Source organism: Rhinopithecus bieti, unplaced genomic scaffold, assembly GCF_001698545.2.
Source record: "Rhinopithecus bieti isolate Rb0 unplaced genomic scaffold, ASM169854v2 scaffold_6481, whole genome shotgun sequence".
NCBI lineage: Eukaryota > Metazoa > Chordata > Mammalia > Primates > Cercopithecidae > Rhinopithecus > Rhinopithecus bieti.
Window position 1 is genome coordinate 2,882,624 of NW_016805314.1, and position 23,651 is coordinate 2,906,274.

The following is a 23,651-nucleotide window of genomic DNA, read 5'->3' on the forward strand; positions in this document are numbered from 1 at the left end:
ATATTGTTTCCACCTTGGAGTTCAGGTGTCAGACACTGTCTGACCTTATTTTTAACCTCCTTCAAATCCAAGCCACTGTAAGAAAAAGAGGAATTATTTAAAAAGAGGGTCAGATATCCCTGCAATCTCCTTCCTTACCTCCCCACTCCCACTATGATTCCCCCACCAGTCAGCTCCCGAAGGAAGGAGGAAAAGGGTGTTTGCCTTCTATTTTGTGATCCTTATCAACAGTAGGCAAAACTCCATTGTTATCTGGAGCTGTGTTGCATTGTTTCTGTGAGGGCCCACTTTGTTATCTAAGAACTCGGAGGTTCTTTTAAAGGTTGCTTCATCAAAACATGCCATTAGTTAGAGACTTCTGCATCCACATCGACCAAGAAGAATGTCTAATTGCCAGTCTCTTTCCTACCTCCTGTAATGCCCACCCTCCCTAATCCTCTCCACTCCCACCTTGGACCCAAGGTAACCCCTTCCCTCCTGATCCCCCCACCTCCACAGGCTGCTCTGTTTTGACTCCTTTCCCGGTGCAGAGACATTTCTTCAGTAATCTGGGAGTGTTCACGTGCTAATGCAGGGAAATTGTAATTAATTTCTCTCTAATTGATGTGTGGGACTACCTAGGCCCCTCATTTTCCTCCCTTCATTCCTTTATAAATATATGATTTGACAGGTTAATCTGAAAGCAAAAGTAAGATTCTTTACAGCCATCTAAGCTGAAGCCCCAGCACACAATTTGATGTCTAGTTGTGTGAAGCATAATAAAAGGGTTGAAGTCAGGTTATCCGTTTTTTTTTTATCATCATTTTGCTAATTTAATCTTTTTCCCCTTCATAAGGTAATAAAATATTCATTTCACAGCCTGAAAGCCTTGGCAGTGATCGGCGAGGAAGCCGTCTCCACAGCGGGCTGCGTGTTCCACGGGGTGACCTTCTCCCCTGGGTCCCTGCAACCTGGACCCCGGAAGGGGCACCGCGAGGGTCGTGTGGGCGGCTCTGGAGGAGTTTCGCTTTGGCATCTGAATCAGGACTGAGTCAAGCCTCCCACATTCTGCAGCAGCTCAGAGAGAAGCGTTAGAAATTGCTGGAGCTGCCGGGGAGACAGGGAGCCTGCCCCGCAGCCAGGTACCCAGAGCCATTCTCGGAAGATGGCGGAGGCGGAAGGCCACTTCCTGTCAGCTCCAGCACGAACCACCCGCCACTTCCTGTCAGCTCCAGCGTGAACCACCCGCCACTTCCTGTCAGCTCCAGCATGAACCACGCGCCACTTCCTGTCAGCTCCAGCCTGAACCACCGGGAGGGCTTAGGGCTGGATGAAACCAGCGCAGGAGTCACCAAGAGGCTACTCCACAGGGGAGCGAGTCCTCCAGAAGACAAAGCGAGAACCCGGCTGCCCAAATGGTAGGCTCAGGCACCGCTCAGCTCTTTGTGTCCACACAGAAGGAAGGGCTGGGAGCACTGCAGTGGTCTGCGGGAGGATGGCTCTCAGAGCTCAGGCTGCCTTCTAACCCATCTTAGCTTCTTGCTGGTTTGCTACAAGCTCTCTGCACCCAGGCCTGCTCACTTGAGAGCTGGCCTTTCTGATACTAGCCAACGCACTGGAAATATCCAAGACTCTTGGTGGCTCAGCTCTTCTTCCCCGAGAGTTGGGGTAACAGCAGAGGGGCTTATGTCTGATGGGAGCATCTCTGGCCTCCACACCAGGCACCTTTCTCCCTGGGCCTCCACTTTCTCATCTCCTTATTCTGTTTAAAACAGGAAAAAGAAGGGAAGAAGGTTGCTTCCCTCTTGCAAGGTGCTATTGAATGACTGCCCCCTGGGAAACGTGCTTCTCAGACTACCCCACAGATGTGAAGTATCACACCCGGGGCTCCATCTGGTTATAGAAGTTGGAATTCCTTTGCTGAGATGCATTCCCAGGTAAGACAAGGAGACACGTTGTCACAGCTGACACTTATTTCCTTCTCACTGAGAACATGGAAGTGCCCACTTTTTGGTTGGAGGACCCTGGGTGAGAAGAAGCAATTCTTAAAAGGATGAAGACAGATCAGGGCCCAGCATTCACCAGAGTCACCCTGCAGAGAGGGTGAATAGGAGCAGCTCACAGAGATCTCTGACCAGAGGGCCCACGCTCAGCAAGCCACAGCAGGCCCCATCTGTAGAGGCTCCCTCGGGGGTGTGCCGGGCATGAGGGAGCCAGGAGGGAGGCTCCTGCTGTCATTCCCATCTGCACAAATGTGCTCAAGCTCCCGATAATTTTTTTAAAAAATTTTTGAGGAAGTTGCCATGAGCAGGCGGACCTGACCCTGGCCTCCCAAAAAAAGCCACAAAATGAGTGGTCTGATAAATCACGAATGCCTTCAAATCACTATTTTTTCCCCCTAAATTTAATAAAAGTGTATGTTTTAGTGGCTATAGTCACCCTTACTTTTCTCAGGTCATTAGAATTTTAATTTTGTAACAGATTCTGCAATTATGACTATTCTTTTACATAAAGTTTTGTCACATTCTTTTGTCCAGAAATTTTGGAAACTTCATTGGGAAAAGGTCTCTTTATCCCATTGTTATTTTTAATGATCAATATTAAAGAATCTTAACAGGCTGCCTGAAAATTACAGAGGAACACCACTTATCGGGAAAACAGTCCAAGCCCAGTCGAGGGAAAATACTATCAAAATATGCCATGAGCAGATTAAGGGACATTAGGAACTGAGAAAGAGTTTGGACTGAGAGGTGGCCAACAGAAGGAGAAGGAAGAAAGAAGAGGCAATGTGAAGCCTGAGAGAGGAAGGATAGCAAAGAGGATAGTAAAATGCTGAGCTTTGCAAAGACAAGAATCAAAGTTTCTGTGAATGGAAGACACGGCTCTGCATTGCCTTGAATTGCAATTTTTCTTATCTCAGAGAACTTTGCACCAGAACCATTGCTTACATCTTTCCAGAAGAGTGATACAAGATGGGATTAGAGCGTACCCTGTTTATCCTACTCCTGGGTTAGTATAGGTTGCTGAGGATTTCCACGGGAGGCATGCTCTGAGTGTGCACTAGAGGGGAAATTCACCTCTTCTGATACTGGGAAGGTCTCTTAAAGCCAGAGCAGAGAACTGGAGGAGGAGGAGGAAATACTCACTAGTAAAAACCAACAGTCTGTGAGAGGAGGGACTCTAATCGTCTCCATCCCTGCTTTCATGTTACTGTCTTGAATGCATCACCTTTTCTCCTTTGACAGAGAAAGGTTATGAAAAAGTGGTCTACATTTGGAGTTCTCTTTCCTCACCTCCCTGTACCCTTCATTCCATCTCACTGCCATCTGCCTTCCACTTCTACTGTAATATTGACTCTGTCCAGCTCTGAAGAGCTCTAGTTTGTAAAATTCAAAAGATCATTTTTCACCACCCATCACCTTCTTAGTGATCATTCTGACCACTCTGTCCTCCGAACACTTTGCTACCTTGGCTTCCATGAAAGCAGCTCCTAAAGTTTCTCCCACCTTTTTGGCCATATCCTTCCTTTCATCTTTCCTGGACTTCTACAATTCCTTGCATGCAAAGGCCCCCAAGTCTCCTTACTTCACCCGCATACCCAGCCCACACCCTCAGCATGAACTATGCCGAGCAGGCTACTATATATAATCTATATATGTATATGTCTATATCCATATCTATATGCAGGCCAGAACTCTTTTCTGAACTCAAATTTATTCAACTGCCTACTTGACATCTCCACAGATTTAAATTTACACCTACATCTCCTCTCTGAATGCCTGCTCCTGGCTCATTCCTCCTCCTCCAGTCCCCATTTTGGACACGGCTTTCCATCTACCCACTTTCTAGAACCAGAATCCTGGGGACCATCACTGCTCACCTCTTCCTCTCACCACCCATATCCAAACTCTTAAAAGATCCTGACCTTTGTACCGACTGAGTATCTCTCAAATCCCCCTCTTCTCTAGTCCTGTGTCTTTTTGCAAGGTCAGGATCTTATTTCTTATTGAACTTATTGGAGAGCAAGACACTCTGCCACCAGTAGTCATTTCTCACCAGTCCATTGTCTTTGCCATTAATGAATCTTTACAAAAGGCTAATCAGATCCTATCACTCCCCTGCTTACACGTTTTTTAAAGTCATCCTTTGATCATGAGGATGAAATCCCAATTCCTTAGCATGGTAAACAGAGCTCCCATTTTTATACAGTCCTTACCTACTCCCCACCCTCTTGCAAGGTGCTATAGAATGACTGCCCCCTGCTTACTCAACCTGGTTACCTGGACCCTTCACCCTGCCTTAGTTCAAGATCCTAGCAGCCACCTGGAGGCACAGATTTCTACGGGGGCTTTCTTCTCTACCTAGCCAACTCTTCCTCAGCCTCAGTGACTCAGTTTTACCACCACTGTCTGCAGGGAGGGAGAGGCCCTTCCTGACCCTTCTGTATGTCCCCAGAATTCCCAGAACCTACGCTAAGAGACAAGCCAGCTGAGCACATGCATTCCAGTTGTCTCTATTTGCTCCTCTCATCAGGCTTCTAGACTGAGACTTTCTGGGGAGCAAGAGCCATGTTTCTGCATCACCCCTTAGTGGAGAATCCTCCACATAATGAAAAGTTGTTGAGTTGTTCATAAAATAAAAGTAATATGTAACAATTTACCACCAGGCTACCTATAAAGAATTATGAAGAAAAGCCAATGTTTATTGCACAGGATGTCTATTAAATGGTATCCCTTGGGTAAATGTCCATTTGGAATCCCCACAACAGAAAATCTACTTCTAACTAAAATTAAAATAACACCAAACAAACAAAACAAAACAAAAAGTCGAGTTTCGTTTTGTTGTTGCTGTAAATAAATTGCCTGAAAACCTGAGTAAGACACCTAAGAGTTTCTCTCCTGCTGGAGCTGGACTAAGAACACCTGGAAACGCTGCCTCTCAAACTCCCTCAGCAGCACTCACAGCAGCCCGTTCCCTGCTCATCCCACACATTTCAGCTTATGAAACCACTTAGAAAAATGCATCCTTACAGCCACAGAGATACGAGATGCTGGGCTCCAGCTACATTTGCACATTTGCATTCTGCTTATCAGGTCACCCAATGGCAAAATCTTCAGAGGGAGCCAGCAATTTCTCCCTCATACTGAAGCTAATGAGCAAAATAGCTCTTGCTGAAGGACAAGAAAAAGTCGGTGTGCACACGGCGTACTGCAGGCACCACGGGCAGGCTGTCATATTATGAAAAACCATCATAAGACCTTACAGATTAAAAGCTGCGGAGAAAACTTTTGCCCTATGGAGTTTGTAAGGAAGCATCTTGCTCTTCATCAGGACCAGGCAGCTGCCGTCAGAGCTCTCCCAGAATGCTAGCAGGGCCAGGTTGCCTCCTGCAGGCTCCCAGAGAGGACACAGCCATCAGCTGCCAATTTCTAAGCAAAGGGAGCTTGTTTTATACCCATTTTGGGCTCTCTCTTCGTTTCCAGGCTTGCCTCACAGAGTTGACTTTTATTACCAGGTTAATCACCAGCAAGCTTAGCTGAGGAGTTATCAGCAATGCCCATCCTTCCACTTTTCCTCAGCTCCCCTCTCTGCCTCCTCTGTCTCCCTGCTCCTCTTCTCCCACCCCGTCTCCTTGGTTAGCAGCTTCCTGGGCTGCTGCTTTGCATCTTCCCAACCAGCTCACGCAGGGATAAAGGAAGCTCATTTCAGAGCCAGTCATCAACTCCCCCTTTGGATCAAACTGCAAGTGAAAATTGTACCCATCTGTCTAAACAACTCAAGGAAAATGGGACCTAAATTGTCCAATTTTGGTGTGTCCACCTAGCCTGCTAATTTAATTTTACTTTCCAAAAATCTGAGACCCCATACTGCCTCCTCTTCTGCATTGACGCAAGAAAATGAGCAAAGAAAAAAATGCACATCTCCAAAAACAAATCATTCTGCTGGCCCCATGGGGCACTGGTGATACAAGAGGCTGCATCTCTGGGATCTGTATTCAGGTCTCTGGCGAGGGCCAGCGGGAAGTGCAGAGCCACAGAAAATTGAAAAATAATAGGGGAAAGGAGAAACAAACATTTCAGCTTTGTCTTCAATGTGCATTTGGAACTTGGCTCTGGAAAAAGATAAGGGTGGAGAGATGCATTTCCCAGCAGTAGCGGGTGCTTGGCTCTATTTGGGACTTTACTGACAGGGGCTGGATTGTTGGACTTTTGCATTCTACACACTCAGTTCTAAAAGGTGTGGCAAGTCCCTTCCCATGTCGATTCCTGAAATGAAGTCCTCTTCCCCATATCTGAAGATGATTTTGTGTTTCTGAACAAAATATAATGAGAGGCTTAGATGAGAAACCCAAAACAAAACAATAACTTCATCAAGTAAATGATAATTACAAGGAAGGTGTCAAGAATACAAATACTACATTCCTGTCTCAGATTCATTTCTAAAAAATAAGATCCAGGGCCGGGCGTGGTGGCTCACGCCTGTAATCCCAGCACTTTGAGAGGCCGAAGCGGGCAGATCACAAGATCAAGAGATCGAGACCATCCTGGCCAACACGGTGAAACCCCGTCTCTACTAAAAATACAAAAATTAGTCAGGCGTGGTCATGGGTGCCTGTAGTCCCAGCTACTCAGCAGACTGAGGCAGGAGAATCACTTGAACCAATGAGGCTGAGGTTGCAATGAGCGGAGATTGTGCCACTGCACTCCAGCATGGGTGACAGAGTGAGAATCTGTCTAAAAAGAAAATAAAAAAATAAAGTTCCAGGAGGTGTGAAAGCTTCTAATTAGAAAGGGGAGGGAAGTCCTGAAGAACTGCTCACGGGTAGGGCTGACTGCTTTCCTCCTGTCTGGAGGGGGCCATTCGTACCACCAGTGAGAATAGGAATGTGGTCTACAGCCTATCTCCCATTATTGATTTGAACCAGACAAAAGGTGACGCCGATGAATTGCACTCAGGTGGCATGTCCCCTTCATCTCAGGCTTATTAATAAGAAGAGTGAGATCACTCCCCAGTTCCTGAAATGATTTGGGAAATCTTTCCTGCCTTTTCTTCTCTCTTCTGCAAAGCACTCCCAAGCTAATGGAAAGTGAAATAAGGTGGTTTGGTGATCCTGAGACTGATAACACATGGGGTTTTTAGAAATCTTCACGACCTAGGCATCGGAAAACACGTCAGCCCATTCTCTGCATCCCAACAAGCATTTCTGAATGGGATGCTTCATTCCCATGAGGGCTCTGCCCTGGGTTCTGGCTCCCGTGGAAAGGGAGAGGTCAGAGGTCCCTGGGGCACGATGTTGTCTCAGTCAGGACAGGTTCAGTTACACTCCGATAACAAGTGGCCCTAAATGTTAGAGGCAGTGGCAAGAAGCTGTGTGCTTCTCACTCACAAGGACACATCCCTCTGTTCCACAGGGTATTTGTTCTGCACCAAGACGGACAGAGGGGCCACTAAATGGCAGACTGTCAATCTCACATTAGAGGGAAGGCAGGGGTGCAGTGAATAATAAAATTTCTGCTTGGAATTCACACAGTCACTACTGCCCAAATTTAATTGACTAAAGCAAGTCATGCGGCCAATCTTGCATTCAAGAGCGAAGTGATAAATCTATATTCCATACAGAAAGAAAGTGAAGACTGACAAACATTGTCGTAGTCTCCTATAATGGAAGGCAGGGCTCTGTCACCCTTGGAATATGGAATGGCTCCACCATTGTGGAATGTTTCCCAAAGTCCAGCTGAAAATAAGCACAAGAATGTGTGCCCACCCTGACCCATTCCAGCATCACAGCCCACAGAGCCCCAGGGCACGTGGTTCTCATCCATAGGGCTTCAGCTGTCTGAGGAACATTTGTTACCTGGCTTCCTTTTTTGTTTCCTGTGGTTTCAGCCTTGTCTTAGGAGTAGAGAATCAAAGAGAGGACTCAAACAATACAGAGAGAACCAGCAATCAAAAACGTATGTGGGCTGAGTGCAGGCTCCTGGAACGCAGACACTGGCTTACTCAGATAATGTCTTTTCAACAAACCTGATAGAAAGGATTATGTGCTCTATTACCTTTTTCTTTACTTCAGGAATTCAAAAGTATCCTCATCAAAGAACTCTTAGGGAACTTTAATATGCAATGTGTAGCCACAAATAATATCTTGCCCCTAAGTCTCTCAATTTATGAAAAACAGGGCTGAGTCTACCCAGCAATTCCAAGAGGGGCGAAGCAAATCCGTCCTTGGTGAACAACCGTTCCCACAGCCTTGGTGCCCTTGGAGAGGATCAGAAAAAATAGAATATAATAATAATTGAGCACTTACTATGTGCAGGCATTAATATGACACTCCCAATTCCTGCCCCAGGAATAGCCCCAGGAGTTTACTCCTGAGTCAACTCAGCAGTAGACAGTAAGTAAAGTCAGCAGTTTACTGAAGTGCCTATTGGACAGATTGTTCCGGAAACTGACCTGCTTGCTACATTTGTCCCAAGCCTTCCTTGGAGCTAAGCATGACTTGTCTCATCAATGTTTCTCTTTTCCTAATTCTTGTTTTGAGCCCAGGCTTCCTGCTGCATTGGCCTACCAACTTGATGGGCAGTTTCTGCCCTTGCATCTTGCCTGCCAGCCTTCTTCCCTGATTCCCAACCTTCCAGTTTTCTGTTCTGCAACCCTGTTCTGGTGCAGCATCTGGACTGAGAGCCTGGTGAGGGGACCCCTCCAGATTTGGCCTGGGATTCTTTCAGCCTGTGGAGCCTCGACTGGACTTGCTCCTGCCCTGGCAGGACACTCAGAGACCATTAGAGCTAGACATTGCTTTCATCCTGGAGAGGCTTGGAGAGATCTGCTGAAGAATGGGAAGGAGACAAAGCTAGGGAAGCATATGGAGGGCTGGAGCGCCATGTGGCTGCTGACTGAGCAAGCAGGCTGCCTTGTTCTGCATGGTGTGAGGCCTGCCCTGGAAGCGGCCCTGGCCTAGGTACATGGAGCTGGACGCAAATCAGGCAGCAGGCCCGGCGGGGGGCAGGCATTGGGCCGAATGGGAATTTCACAGCTCCTGCCTTACCTTTCTCTTTTTCCTTTTCTCTTCTTCTTTTTACCTTTCTCTCTTTTACCTTACCTTTTTCTCCAAACATCTCTTATTCAACTAAAGGGAACCCACAGGAGGATGTTCAGACAAGCCAGGGCACACCTTTGACTGTGTTTTCTCATGGTTTCTGTGGCTTTGGGACTGAGGGGAAGTTGGAGGCAGCCATCCTGGCTGATTGCAGTGACAAGATAAAAATGCAAAGAAAAAATAATAACATGTTGTAAAACAAAAGTTCAATAATTCAACAGAGGAGATATCAAATGGCATGAGTGTTATTGGAATTTGGAGAGAGAGAGCTTTTCAAAGAGACGAGATGACAGAAAAGGTTCATAATGGAGGTAGAATTAAGTCCTAGAAGATAAGATTCCTGTTAGGTAGAGAAGGGTGAGGAAGGTGTTCTAAGAACTGAGTAATGGTGTGGACAAAAGCGTGGGATTTAAAGCTGTGAGTGGCAACTGGCAGAAAGATAGTCTGTTTGCAGGGATAAGTGAGGCTGATAGGACAGCTTAGGGAACAGTTATAGAGGATCCTGAAGAGTTTTGTCAGCTGGCCGATGTCGAGGTTCACCACATAATGGAAACAGTGCTTAGCATTTCCCATAACTCACATCAAATGGAGAAGTTTGAAATATTTACTGTATTGTAATTCGATTATTAACTGAGGAAATGTATATGTGTATGTATATACATATATATAATCTTGAGTGTGATATACTTATATCTCCTACCCTCAAAAAACACAATTCTATGCATATCTTGGGATTTCAATGCATATATAACCAAGTATATGAATAGTATTTTGACACAGAAGAAAACAATGCTGAAAAACAGTGCAACCAAAACCATTTTCAAAACCAGCACAGTGCCTGCCTCCCGGTACGCTCCAGTGACACTTTCCTCACTCGATCCGGGATAACCACAACACGTAACAGGTGAGAGAGGCAGTCTCAGTCTCTGTCTCTGTCTCTGTCTCTCTCTCTCTCTCTCTCTCTCTCTCTCTCTCTTGCATAAAATGGTGCTACATAGATCTTTTGTATCGACCACTTCCTCAGCCACTGAAAGGAGGGACAGGGATTTTCTTTTTCTTCCAATTTGAACACTACTCAGTTCACTATCAACTGTGCCTAGATCTTGGCAGGGCAGGGGTACGGGAAAGTGCATGCAAATTGTCTACACTGCAGAAAAGATGAGAAAGAGAGGGAGAGAAAGAACTCTCATTAAAGGACCATAAATGGGTGATATCCCCTGAGACGTGCAGGACAAGGCCCAGAAGCAACGAAAAGGCACTCTCAGGGCTGGTGAGCAGGCGGCGGAATTGGCCCTCCATGTACTCCAGAATTTTGCTGTGTGGTTTCATTAACATGAAGATAAAATGGAACACTGCTGAGTTACAGCAACTCTAGCTCATGTTTGCTTAAAAAGAAAATAAAGTTCTGCATCTTAACCCATCCTGCTTTGGCTGGGGGACCAGCAAGGTTCCCGTCCTCAGTGCGTGCTGGCAGTGCAGGGGGAGAGGGTGTGGATCTGGGACTGCTGCTGCCGACTTGTTTAGAAACATACCCACTACCAGCCACATCAACCAGATTTGACGGTAAACAGGGGTGCCATTCACCATGACAGTGTCCTCATGCAAGAAACTTTGCAGTTACAGCCACAAGGGAAGAAAGGAAAAGGATCCCTGGTTGGGTCAGCCAGAAAGATACCAGAGGCTAGCATGTGTTTCCGCTTCTACTACAGACCTCAGCTGCTCCATGCATATACCGTTGTTTCCTTACCAGAAATCCCGAAGTAATCTATTTCACCAGTGTGTCTTCTGAAAACCAAAAAATTTTTCATAGTAGTGAAAGAAGTGTTTCAGACTCAGAAAAAGAAAGCCAGAGTTTGAATCTCGACACTACTAGTAACCAGCGTTGTGGTTTTGACCTTGCCACCTTGGGCCTCTGTTTACAGTGTATGAAATGATGAGAAAGGCTCTCCTAAGGCATGACGTCATTACAAACATGCAATGATAACATGAGCAATGTATCTGAACACTTTTTAGAAATCACTTTCCTAGGCCGGGCGCAGTGGCTCATGCCTGTAATCCCAGCACTTTGGGAGGCCGAGGCGGGTGGATCACGAGGTCAGGAGATGGAGACCATCCTGACTAACACGGTGAAACCCCGTCTCTATGAAAAAATACAAAAATTAGCCGGGCGTGGTGGCGGGCGCCTGTAGTCCCAGTTACTCGGGAGGCTGAGGCAGGAGAATGGCATGAACCCAGGAGGCGGAGCTTGCAGTGAACCGAGATTGTGGCACTGCACTCCAGCCTGGGTGACAGAGCAAGACTCCGTCTAAAAAAAAAAAAAAAAAAGAAATCACTTTCCTAATGTGAGATGACGTTGGTGCAGTTAAACTATATTTATTTGTATGCCAGTTCTTCATGTTTCTTGTGTTTCCGTTTCTCTTACAAGCCTTGCCACTCTCATTATTTCAGATGGTAGGCAAGCTGGACAGAGGCCAAGCATTCTCTAATTTGGGGGCATCATGTTACAACACGGTACATGTTCCTGCATGACTGGTTTATAAAACATTCCGAGACCCTGGAATTACCACCCTGGGAAGTGTTTGCTGTGACGACCTTAGGACAAAAATTGCATAGGTAGAAAATGTAATAAACTTGAAAGTTATTCATCCTGGAGCACATACCAGGAAAATATGATGCAGTGCTCAGGAGTGAAAATTATTCTCTCACCCGTCCCATGAAGAAAGCAAAGGCTCATTCTTACCAGACGGGAAGGGGCATGCTCATGGATGTTTAAAAGGCAGGGGTCATTCAGGAATAATAGTTTGTTTGAAAGTTACAGACCACTGCAATACCTCTTGAATGAATTTCTTCCTGCCAGTTTCAGTATAGGTTGTATACCACAGCCTCTTCTTTCTGGCTGTCTGGACAGCACCCTCTAGTGGTTCCTTTTTCTCCAAACATTTCAGAGTGAGGGTTGCAGGAAGGACTAATTTCAGAGTGCTCTCCCACCCACTTTTTAACTTTAGCAGTACAAAGAGGTGTTCCTGTCTCCTTTAATCCCGCTATAATTATATTGGACAGAGAAATAGCAGCTACAGTTCAAATGAGTAGGCACCATGACTCCCTCCCAAATTTCATTTTGCTTTTGTTATCACAGCAACCCCAACCAGACTTTCATTAGAAATCTCTCATATGGCTTTTGACTTAGTGTTTCTGTGTTATATGGATAAAGTCTCAATAAGATTGTTCCTCCTCCACTAGCAATAAGGGATTGACGTCCTACCCCCAACATTTCTACTTAAAATAGAGCAGCCATTCTGCCCATTTCACAAAGGGCAGGGCTTTGAAGCCGCCCACGGCATGAGCTAACTTGCTCCTGTATTAAGTGACCTTATACCAAGTCACTTCTAAACAGAAGTTGTTCAGATCAGAGCAGCCACAGTGCAGCGCCCTCAGGTTACCCTTGCCCGCAGCTTCTGTGCCTCAGATGGTAAGTGGCAGAAAGACAAGTGGCTTTGAGCAAGTAACGGACCCTCTGAGCCTTGTTTCCCAAGTCACCCACCCTTTCCCTGTTTGTAGAATAGAAACTATGATGCCCCTCTTGCAGGGTTAGCATCAGTACTAACTTAGCACCTGGAACTGTGGCCGTCAACAAACGTTTCTCAAATGAATGAATAAATGTTCTTGGTAACGTTTTGGGCACCTTGTCAGTGCTTTGAAAAGCCAGCTGGTACTCTTACCCTGGGAAAATGTCCAAGGCCATGAGATGGGAAAGAGCTTCGAGTCAGAATGATAGACTCAGGTGCCATCACTCGAGACCAAAGGTAAGAGGATTTGTTTCTCTAAGCCTCATTTGAACAACGAGGACAATTCCTTCCTTGTAATGATGTAGGGATGACAGACATTAAGGCACAGAGCCCAGGAGCTGGTATGCAGTCAGTGCTCTATAAATGTTATCTCCTGTTCAATTTATTCCTCAATAATTCCAGGTATAAATTAAAGGTGCTCTCCTAGACCCAAAGTCAGTAAAAGCAAGAGAATTATTCTTCTGCCTTCCCTGTACTGAGGGGATTGTATATTTCACCAGGATTAGAATCCCTTGCCTTACATAAAACATTTACATAGAATTCCAAACCAAACTGCATCCTCTGGAACTCCGAGTCCATTTGCTTCTGATGAAACTGTCGCTGAGGGGAGAAAAGAGTCTTTCAAATGCTTATTAGAATAGCTGGAAAAGCTCCTTGGATGCCTAATGTTCTTAAACAGCATTTTAATGATTTAAGGGTAAATGAACTAGAAACCCATGGATTTAATTTCCCTTGAAATACATATACATTTAAAAATTAAGGGGGAACGTACTCAGAGCAAAACATATTTGTGATTTGGTCACAGCCAGAGCATTTACAGTGAGCTGAGCCACAGTCCAGCAGGCTGCTGTGCAGCCACATGGCCTCAGCTCTCTGCTGGGCTTTGCAGAGGCTTGGTGTAGGCAAGTGGTCTGTCTCTCTCTCCAGTCATACTGGGACGAGGGTTTTCCTGTGCCGGGGCTGAGGTGCTGAGGCTGTGTAGAAAGGCCTTCTGCAGTGTCACGCTTGCTCAGACTCAGGGACCCAGGTATGCAGGCTCTGGAAGGGCCCTTCCCCTTCGTCCAGAAGGCTCTGCACCTTGGTTGCAGCAGGAGCCTCCTGGAGACCCTCCCTGGACAGGCACCCTTGTTTCACCCGAGGGTTCCTGCTCCCTGGGCCTGGACAACCCAGCTCCCCTGGGTTTGCAGACTCATTCCCTCTTTGTCTGTCAACCTAGGGCCTTAATACTTTCCAAGTTTTCAGATATTTTCTACTTTCTCCTAGTTAAAGGTCAGTTGGAATACATTTCCTCCAAGTTCTTATCCAATTAACGCAACGGTCTTTTCCCCAAGGGTGGAGGCTGTGCCCTCAGCTTTTTGTTTCCTGTGTTTTACGTTTGTTTTGATCACACAGCACCAAGAAAAGGAGACCAAAGCCGCTCACTGGCAGGCCGTCTCTCCTACCTGGCTCTTGATTACTGGTCTATTCTTGAAGCTCACTTCACGTGTTTTCTCCAGGATGTTTGTTGACAACTCCAGACCACCCTGGTCCCTGGACCCTGAAATCCCACACAAGAAGAATCTGACCTAGGACACCATAACTGCAGAATACTTTGATAAAAGCAATTGAAGACTCAGTGGGATCCAGCCGTAAGGCTGGTGGATGCCTCGGTGATGAAGACAATGCCTCTTCATCTTGAAAGATTTGGTGAATGCCTATTCTGTGTCAACAAACTCCATATTCACTCACCCACTCACTCACCGGATTCATTAATTGTCAGATGCTGTGTTAGTCACTTTAATATGAAAGTCACTCTGTCCTTTTAACCAGCAGTAACTGAGAACTTCCTCTATTCAAGATAGTACTTGCTTGGGAAAAAAAGTATAAAAACACTAAGGAATGACCAATGCTTACAAGATCCTCACAGTTCAGTAGAAGAGATAGGGCTCTAAATAAATTCTTAACAGTAACTAGCATTTCTGTAGTAATTCCTAGGTGCTAGGAGCCATTATATGTCCCTTACATGCACTAGCTCATTTACTCCATGCAATAGCCAGGTAGTAGTAAGTACTATTAACATCCCCATATTCTAAATGACAGAGCTGAGACATAAAGATGAAATGATCCGCTCAAGGCCATACAGCTCCTGATGGCAGAGCTGGGAGTCAGGCCCAGGGTGTGCCACTCCAGTGTTTGTGCCTTCATATTTTTCTATGTGTGGTGTAGTTAATGTTTTAATATTGGCATATGTTGTGGGAATACAGAGGAAAGAGTGATTTCTTCTGCTGGGAGTAGAGATGGGGATGACAGAAGATTTGCCAAGAATTATGTTTGACTTGCCTGCATAGGTGTGCAATGCTTGCCAGCTTGATGTGCAGACTGGCTCTGAGCTGGACCCTGCTCCTCCTCAGACCTCCTTCTCCCTCAACAGAGGAGAATGACCTGACAAACTCAAGAAGCAAACCAATTTGGTTACTAAGCCCAGGATAATTCAGATGTGAAACAGATTAAACTCATTTGCAATTACCAGACCTGTCCTCTTTGGGGGGAGCATTAGAACCTCTTAGCAATTCAGTTCAATGAGTATTGGCATTGTGTTGGATCACTGCCCTTGCATGGCTTGCACGCTATCTAGAAGAAAAGTGTGTGATTAATGGCAAATAGGCTTGCATTTTTTTCTCTCTCAGTGTTTTGTTGTCCCTGTCCTCCCATTATCAGTCTAGGGTTCTCACCAGAACAGTGAAATATCAGTGCCTAGAAGTAGGAAGTAAAAAGAGGCTGAACAGCCACCAAATGATTTACAAGAGAAGGTGCTGAGAAAGCATAGAGGTACACAGTGTCTTCTGTAAAAATGATAGGATTCAGAGTTAGTGGCCGGGGTGGAAGGCTGCTCAGGCACTAACTAGATGTATTTCTCCAGCATGCTTCCTCATCCCCTTGGGTCTTTGTTTCTGCCATTATCATTATTATTATTTTATTATTATTATCAATATTGTTATTATTATTGGAATAATAATACCCAGGTTGCAGAATTGCTGAGAAATACAAAATAAATACTGTATGTGAAACCACTAGACCCAAGTTAGGTATTATTGGTCAACACAATCCTATTTTCTTGCCTAACTCAGTTGAATTCCAGGCAGATCTAGAATCTGGTTGCCTGCTAATTTGCCCAAAGCTCTGACCACTATGGACCTTGTCAAAGGTTAGCAATGTCTCTGGGAGTTTCTTGGGACCGTTTTCTTTCTCTACCTTTTTTCTTTCAGGTTATGGATAGCTCAAGTTTTTCCATTCCTAAAGAAAGCTCAGCTCAATATCAGGGTTTCCCCCAATTTCACCTTGAGTGCCCTGGCTATCTCCTTCTGCATGATCTCCATGGTGATTCGTCCACTGTGGGGTGATCAGAGATCTCAAGGGCATGCTGGAGTTCCTAAAGCTGTGTTGCAGCACAGACAGACTTTTCTGCAGCAGTCCACTCCAACACAACTTGTCTGACATTTTTTCTCCTCTTAGTGGATTTCTTTCCAGTTCTCTCTATCTCAATCTACACCACCCACCCAGTCACCCAACCAGAAACTTGCATTTTCTTGATGTATCCTTTTCCTTCACATTCCTATTTATCTTTCAATTCACTCATTCATTCCATTTACTCTTGTTCCTTCTCTCTAGGAAATTGCAGAAGACAGTTTCCCCCTTAGGGTATTAGGTTCATTTATCTTTCTGCATTTTTATAATAAGAGAAGATAAGAAAACTAAAAGGTGTGTCAATGAATTCCCATGGGAAACAGTGAGAAGTGATTCAGTGATTCAATGATATCACATCTCCAAAGGAGAAGAATTGGAAGGCTTCACTTGACTGTGGGTGACCATTAAGTCTTCTATGTCATGTTTAGCATCCTTGACACCTGACCAGTGAAATGCCTCCCTGAATTGCACAATAGCAGCCATGACGCCAGGGAGATACTCCAGGGACGTGCTTTCCTCCTGAAATGGGACTGCTTTGCTCCTAGCAGAAAGGTCTCTAGGAGGTCAGAGACAAGGAAACTGGGGTGGGGGGAAGACAGCTGGTGGGTAAAAAGGGGAGTGGGGAAGGTGATTATGCCAATATGGTCCTGTTTTCTTCTGACTAGATGGTCAGAAAGAGCCAGCAATGAAGGTTTCGTTGTGGCCCAATGTTCAATGGTGTTTTGGGGTTAATAAGAAATGACCAAAATTAGTGTCATGTAAAAAAAGAAAAATTATGGAGTTGAGCTGACAGAAGACTTTAAGTAATAAAATAAGGAAATATAAAATATAGTACAGTTTATAAAATTTATGGTGAGTTGCTTGGTAGTCAGCCTTGGTCAATTCTAGCTTGCCTAAGAACCACATCTTTCCAAAGACATTCAATAACCAATCGATCTTCCAAATGCAAAGATTAGTGTGCAAACAAAAGCTAGACCACTCACACCCAGCATGCCCTAATCATGGACACTTATGTTCGATATTTTTCTAGGAATTGTTGTAAATTCTTTATACATGTTACATTATTGCCAGAACCGCATGAGAAAGTAACTATTATTATTTGGCCAGGCACGGTGGCTCACTCACTCCTGTAATCCCCGTACTTTGGGAGGCCAAGGTAGGTGGGTCACCTGAGGTCAGGAGTTTGAGTCCAGCCTGACCAATATGGTGAAATGCTGTCTTTACTAAAAATACAAAAAACTAGCTGGGTGTGGTGGTGCACACCTGTAATCCCAGCTACTTGGGAGGTTGAGGCAGGAGAATTGCTTGAACCTGGGAGGCGGAGGTTGCGTGAGCCAAGATTGCGCCACTGCACACCAGCCTGGGCAACAGAGTGAAACTCCATCTCAAAAAATAAATAAATAAATAAATAAAAATTAAAAAAGTAACTATTGTTATTCCATCTTCACTGATAAAGAAACTGGGGTACAGAGAGATCAAGCAACTTTCCCAATGTCATACAGCTGGCAAGTGATAGTGTCTGTATTTGAACTTAACCAGGCCGGGTCCAAAGGCTAATTTCTTAACCATTTTGTCACATTAGCTCACAAAAACCACATGAGAAGGAAATGATCCTTTACCGAGTTAAAACAAAAATAAACAGCATGCACAGATGAGAGAAACAAAACTAAATGATTATTAGGCACTAATCTCTGCCAATTTTCAGTCAGAAATCTAACTTTGGAGAGCCAATTATTTCTTTCTCTGGATACAAGTTTTGCTGCTGTAATACCACAGTTCTTTATTGCTGTAATCATATATTAGCAAGGTTATTAAATACACATATGTATTGCGTTTGCAAAAGTCTGGGATATAGAAGTGAAAACAAAACAAAAAATTCTTTCAGGATCATTTCAATGTTCAGTTGGATCACAAATACGTAAATGACATATTTTAATAGGGGTTGACAGGTGGATCAGTGGAGCAACAAATTCTCCCGAAGGGAGTCTGAGAAGGTTTCCTGGAGACAGGCAGTTAAGATCCATTTGAAAGGGATGGATTGAGATGCATCTTCCTGGGGGCCAGTTAGAATGGTGATATATATGTAATTTGGGAAAAAAATCATATTATAATTTTATATTTGGAAAGCCAAGTAAGCATTTTAATAATATAGGCACCAAAAATTAAAACTAAATAAAATCATTTTTGTTTGTGGGCTATGAAGAAGGTCAGAGAACATTGTATGAGTGTTTCTGTTTTAAAATAGGAAAAGTTACAAAAGGTTGAGAAGCACGTTTTTGAAAATTAAGCAAACTTGTGATTCAAGCTTGTGAATATACACTGTGAACCCTCCCCTCTACTCTTACAATCAAGCAATAATAAGTAGTATCTACCTAACTGTCTGTCTACCCATCCATCTATGATTTACTTTTCAGAATAAAAGGATATAGCCAGGCGGCCAGGCACGGTGGCTCACGCCTTTAATCCCAGCACTTTGGGAGGCTGTGGTGAGCAGGTCGTGAGGTCAGGAGATCGAGACCATCCTGGCTAACACAGTGAAACCCCGTCTCTACAAAAAATACAAAAAATAAGCCAGGCATGGTGGCGGGCGCCTGTGGTCCCAGCTACTCGGGAGGCTGAGGCAGGAGAATGGTGCGAGCCCAGGAGAGAGCCGAGATTGCGCCATTGCACTCCAGCCTGGCTGACAGAGTGAGACTCCATGTCAAAACAAAAACAAAAACAAAACAACAAAACAAACAAACAAACAAAAAACAAAAAAACAAGGATATAGCCCGATGGCCAGGCTTGAAATCAAACTGGATAGGTCATGGATCAGAAGAGAAAAAGAAACACGCTGGTGATTAGCGTTAGCTTCTCCAGATTCAGCAGATAAAAATACAAAGCAATCAGCTAAACTTGAGCTTGAGTTTAAATGCATGAGACATATGTAATGTAAAGAAAATGATGTGTGTTTACCTGAATTAAGTCTAAATGAGTGAGTGTTCTGCATTTTACCTCACTGCCCATAGAAGCCACAGGCCTACAAAGCCCCAACACTGGAAACTGGAAGGGTCTACCTGGAGCCACAGCCCCCTCCACCTAGAAGGACCTGGATCCTGGTGAAGCTGGGAGGCAGCTTGTGACCTCAAGAGCACAATTAGCCAGCTCCTCATAAGCGAAGAAGTGGTCAGTAAGGAGAAATTTGGACTCAGGCTCCCTGGGGAGGCTCAGAGTTCCTGAGCCTTAGGTAAGAGTTTCTCAAATCTCTCCCCTATATGACGGGATCCCAGATAGACTGTAGGAATGAGGCTCAGCCTGTTAGCCTTGGCTGTGGAGACCTCAGCAGCAGGAGAGCTGAAAGTCATCCACTGACAAAGGCCAAATTGAAGAGGAGATTTCAGGGAGTGAGGCTGGCCATACGTCTCTTCGTTTCACTTGAGAATTGGCCATCCAAACTCTCATTTTCTTCCTGTCTGCAGTTACCAATTCTGTGGCTGCAAAAGCACCTCGAGAAGGTGTTTCCAGTTTGCTCTGTGGGGTCATTATCTCTGTCTTCCATTATCTCACCAGATTTGCTTTCTCGACCCTCTTCTAGTCCACTTTTCCAAAAGGCTCTTATCTTGCCCTTCCTGATACCTGTTATTTGCCTCAATCCACTCCACAGTCTAAAAGTCCACTTGATGACCAGTGAAGGGCAACCGGGTGCCACATCAGTCTCCTCTCAGCTGGAATTCTCATATAACCCGTAGTGCCAGAACAGCCTGTCACTTTCAGTATTTTTAGTTTTTAAAACCTCATGTTTCATTTTTGCAGTGGATGCCAAGAGGATGAGGAAAATGCTGTAGCAGAGAGGGAAAATCAATATCCCACAGGAAGCCAGCGCTCGAACTGTTTGCTCTGTGTCTGATGCTGGGTTGTCTAGGGAGAACTTCACAGCCAAGGTCTGAGGCTGCTTGTCTTTTCCCAGAGTTTCAGTGAAGAATCCTTCTGAACATCTGCTCTCCCAGGAAAAGAGACCAAGACATTGAAAGTGCTCTTTAACATTGCAATTCTTGAAAGATGTCGAAGAAACAGCAGAGGGTGGGGGCTGGAAGAATCATTGCTCTTTTCCCAGGGTACAAGAACCTCCTTAGGGGAGAGAAGAGGTGAAGAAGGCATGCTGCGGAGAAGGCCAGGGGCTGGAACCTAGGTACTGCAAGTGTAGTTGGTTTATTTCATCATTATTGGAAAATTCATGGAATTGATTTAATGCTGGTCTGTTCCTTCAATAGCACGTGAATCATGGTGGCTGCTTATTTGAATGCATAGCAGAAGCTCCCTGTATGGAAATAGCATGTAAATGCAGATGCTTTGAACTCAACTGGAAGATTAACCCTCCTTTAATTTAGAGTGTCCTTTAAATTATTTTTGAAACTCCTTTCTATTGGAATTGACTTTGAAGATAAACTCATTCGCTTAGTAGTGTCGTACCAAGCACCTACTCCTCAATCTATGAAAGGCTCTGGGGACACGAGCGTGATGAACATGACAGTTACTGAATCATAGAGATCATGGATCAGTAGAAAAAATTCAGATGCATTTGCAGTACAATATGCTAAGTGCTGTGGTGGAAACAGTGCAAGACAGCACCGAGAGCTTAGAATAGATCTGTCAGTGAAGCATGCAGGGTTAAGATAGCTTCTTGGAAGATGTAACTCCTACTTGAGACCTGAAGGATGTAGAGTAGAAAAATAATTAAAATAAGAGAAGACAGTGTTTCAGGCAGAGAAAACCCCATGGACAAAGGCCCAGAGAGCGGGAGAATCAGGCATGGTAGAGAAAGTGAAAGAGCTCAGTATGGCTGGAGCCTAGAGGCATGGGATAGTGTGGGTGGGAGACTGTACCAGGCTTTGAACTCGAGCATCTGTGTAGACAGTGGCAACACAGATTTATTGGTATCCAATGAGCAGCAGGAGGAGCAGATTTGAGTGAGAAAACTCAGTCCTCTTTTTAATATTCTGATTTTGAAGTTTCTGTAGGATATCCAATTACTGATGTCCAAAAAACAATATATATTTCTGAAACACAGGAGAAAGAGCTGGGCAAGAAAAAATAAATCTAAATAACAGACATTGGTCAAACACCTAGAAGATACTAGGTATCGTGATATGTGTGTGTGTGTGTGTGTGTGTGTGTATAAAATACATTATCTCATTTAATTTTAACAACAAATGTATAAGGTAGGTACTATTTGGAAATGAAAAAAATGAGTTTTGAGATGTTGACTCTTTTGCCTGGGATATAGATTTGGAAATTATGACATTTAAAGTTGAATTTTTACAAAAAGTTACATGGTTGGATAATCAAGCATCACTTGGACAATTCTGAACCAAAGTTATTATTAGTGAACTTAATCTTCCACTTTACCTTGGGCTTGCTTCCAAGTGATAATAGCCATTTCCAACAACTAAACCCATGCTCTAAAAAAATTACATGGGAAGGAATATTTCATATGAATCCCTAAGAAAATATCTTCCATGTTTGCTTAAAATATTAGAAATATTCCACATAACTGTGAATCACTTATCAGAATATTATCATTAACGTTGTTACAGCTATAATAACATGATTATTTAATAATATATTTACTATCTGTCTCTCCTTGTAGACCACAAAATTCTTGGAGTCTGAGACTCAGAGACAGGGTATCGATAGGAGTACAGATCCGAGTACGTTGCACACTGTAAGAACTTAAAAGAACAATAAATTGAGTGAACAAATAAATAAATGAGCAACCACTAGCCACAGATAGATTTCTAGAATATACAGCAGAGTGTCCCCAACAATCTTTTCTCTATAAGGAATTATTGCAGTGGTAAATTGTTTCCCCAAAGGAAAGGAAGCCACCAGCATTCAAACCACACCACCTTTCAAATCACCCCCCAGGTGCCTCTCATTACAAAAATTAGCAGTAACGCGATGAGGCTAACATAAGGGTAGACACCTCCCTGCAGATAATAACAAGAACCATCAGCACCAACTTAGCTTCAATCCTGTTGCAGTTTAAGAATCTCTAAGATGCATAAGTAAAGATAAAATAGAATTACGTTTTTCTCTTTTTCCCTATCCCAGCTTCCATAGCAATATAACAGAGCCTAAAGATGCAGGCATTGAGTTTATGAGGCAAATAATGAAGTTGATAAATGGGTCTGCACTCTGAGGGGTGGAATGAAGATTGGACCGGGGCCGGCCGGCACTGGAGCAGCCCTCTCTCTCCATCCATTCTACAGGGATCCCCAGTCAGCCAGTGCACTGGGGTGCTGACATAAATCAGGGCCAGCAACGGATGAGCATGGACAAACGGCCTGGCAGACACTGCACTGCAGCCATAAATCAGGAACTAATTCAATCCTGTGAGATGCCTCGTTTGATTAAGTTATGTCAGCGTTTTCTCTGTTGTCAGGCTGGTCCCTTGTGTCCTCCCTTCCCTCTCATTCTCCACCTTCTTTGGCACAAAGAAATGCTTCCCTCCCCTACCACGACAGGAAGAAGGAAATGGAGCTGTGGAGTGGCTCCTAGAAGGCGAAGCATGATTAGAACCAAGCCTTCCTGCCAAACGTAGAGACCTGGAGAGAGAGGACGGGGCCTCACGTGAACCTAGGTTCCAGGTCAGATGAAATGGCCATTTCTAGTTTCTCAAAAGCCCCACTCCCTGTGCCTGTAGTAAAATAAGGCAGCTAAACCTTACCTCTGGATACAGAAGAAAGAATGGTTTTCTTAGACGACTTAGAATAATATACCAACATTTAATTATCATGATGTAAAGGTGATTATGAACATTATGATTTATAATAGTAGAGGACTAGAAGCAACCTGCATACCCAAAAATAGTAGAAGAGAGCTGTACTTTATCTGCATAGTAAGTATACACATTTATTTGTGTTGAAAAAATGCTCACGGAATGCTGTTTAGTGAAAATAAAAAAGCAGGGGAAGTTAAACACCTGAGTGAAGTATGTTTTTCTTGTCTCCTGAAAAATAAATTTATGTTTGCCTATCTACATTTTCATCTCTCTAACTACTGTTTTAGTCATTCAACTCTATATTCTAACTCATTTATGATGAGTATATATTTCTTGCGTACTAGAAAAGGAGTACTTTAAAATAGCCTGTAATCCCAGCACTTTGGGAGGCCAAGGCAGGATGGAGGATGGCTTGAGATCAGGAGTTTAAGTCCAGCCAGGGCAACAAAGTGAGACTCCTGTCTCTATAAAAAAATTTGAAACTGTAGCAATACATAGTGTTGCACACCTATAGTTCCAGCTACTTGGGAAGCTGAGATGGGAGGATCACTTGAGCCTGAGAGGTTGAGGCTACAGTAAGCTATGATTATGCCAAGGCACTCCTTGTTAATCTTGGAAGTAGAATTGTAGCTATCTTAGCCACAAACTCAGTAACATAATAAAAGATTTGCTTGGTGTTATAGGATCAGTCTGAGCAGATGTAAAAAGGAGACTATGTTGTATTTCAGAGGACCACCATCTGTGTGGGCAGACAGAAGAAGACCACAGCTCGATTCAAATGGAAGAGGCAACGATCAGAAAGGAT

The 23,651-nt window shown here is 44.2% G+C and overlaps 1 protein-coding gene and 1 long non-coding RNA gene across 3 annotated transcripts in view; one reads left to right on the forward strand and one right to left on the reverse strand.

The window, feature by feature from the left end:
* Positions 1-23,651, reverse strand: part of OPCML (opioid binding protein/cell adhesion molecule like) — a 1,180,847-nt gene that overhangs the window by 773,441 nt on the left and 383,755 nt on the right. The window lies entirely within an intron of this gene.
* LOC108529689 (uncharacterized) lies at positions 1,283-23,651 on the forward strand. Its single transcript, XR_001885621.1, has 3 exons — positions 1,283-1,397; positions 1,755-1,916; positions 23,575-23,651. It is a non-coding gene; the product is annotated as an uncharacterized LOC108529689 (long non-coding RNA).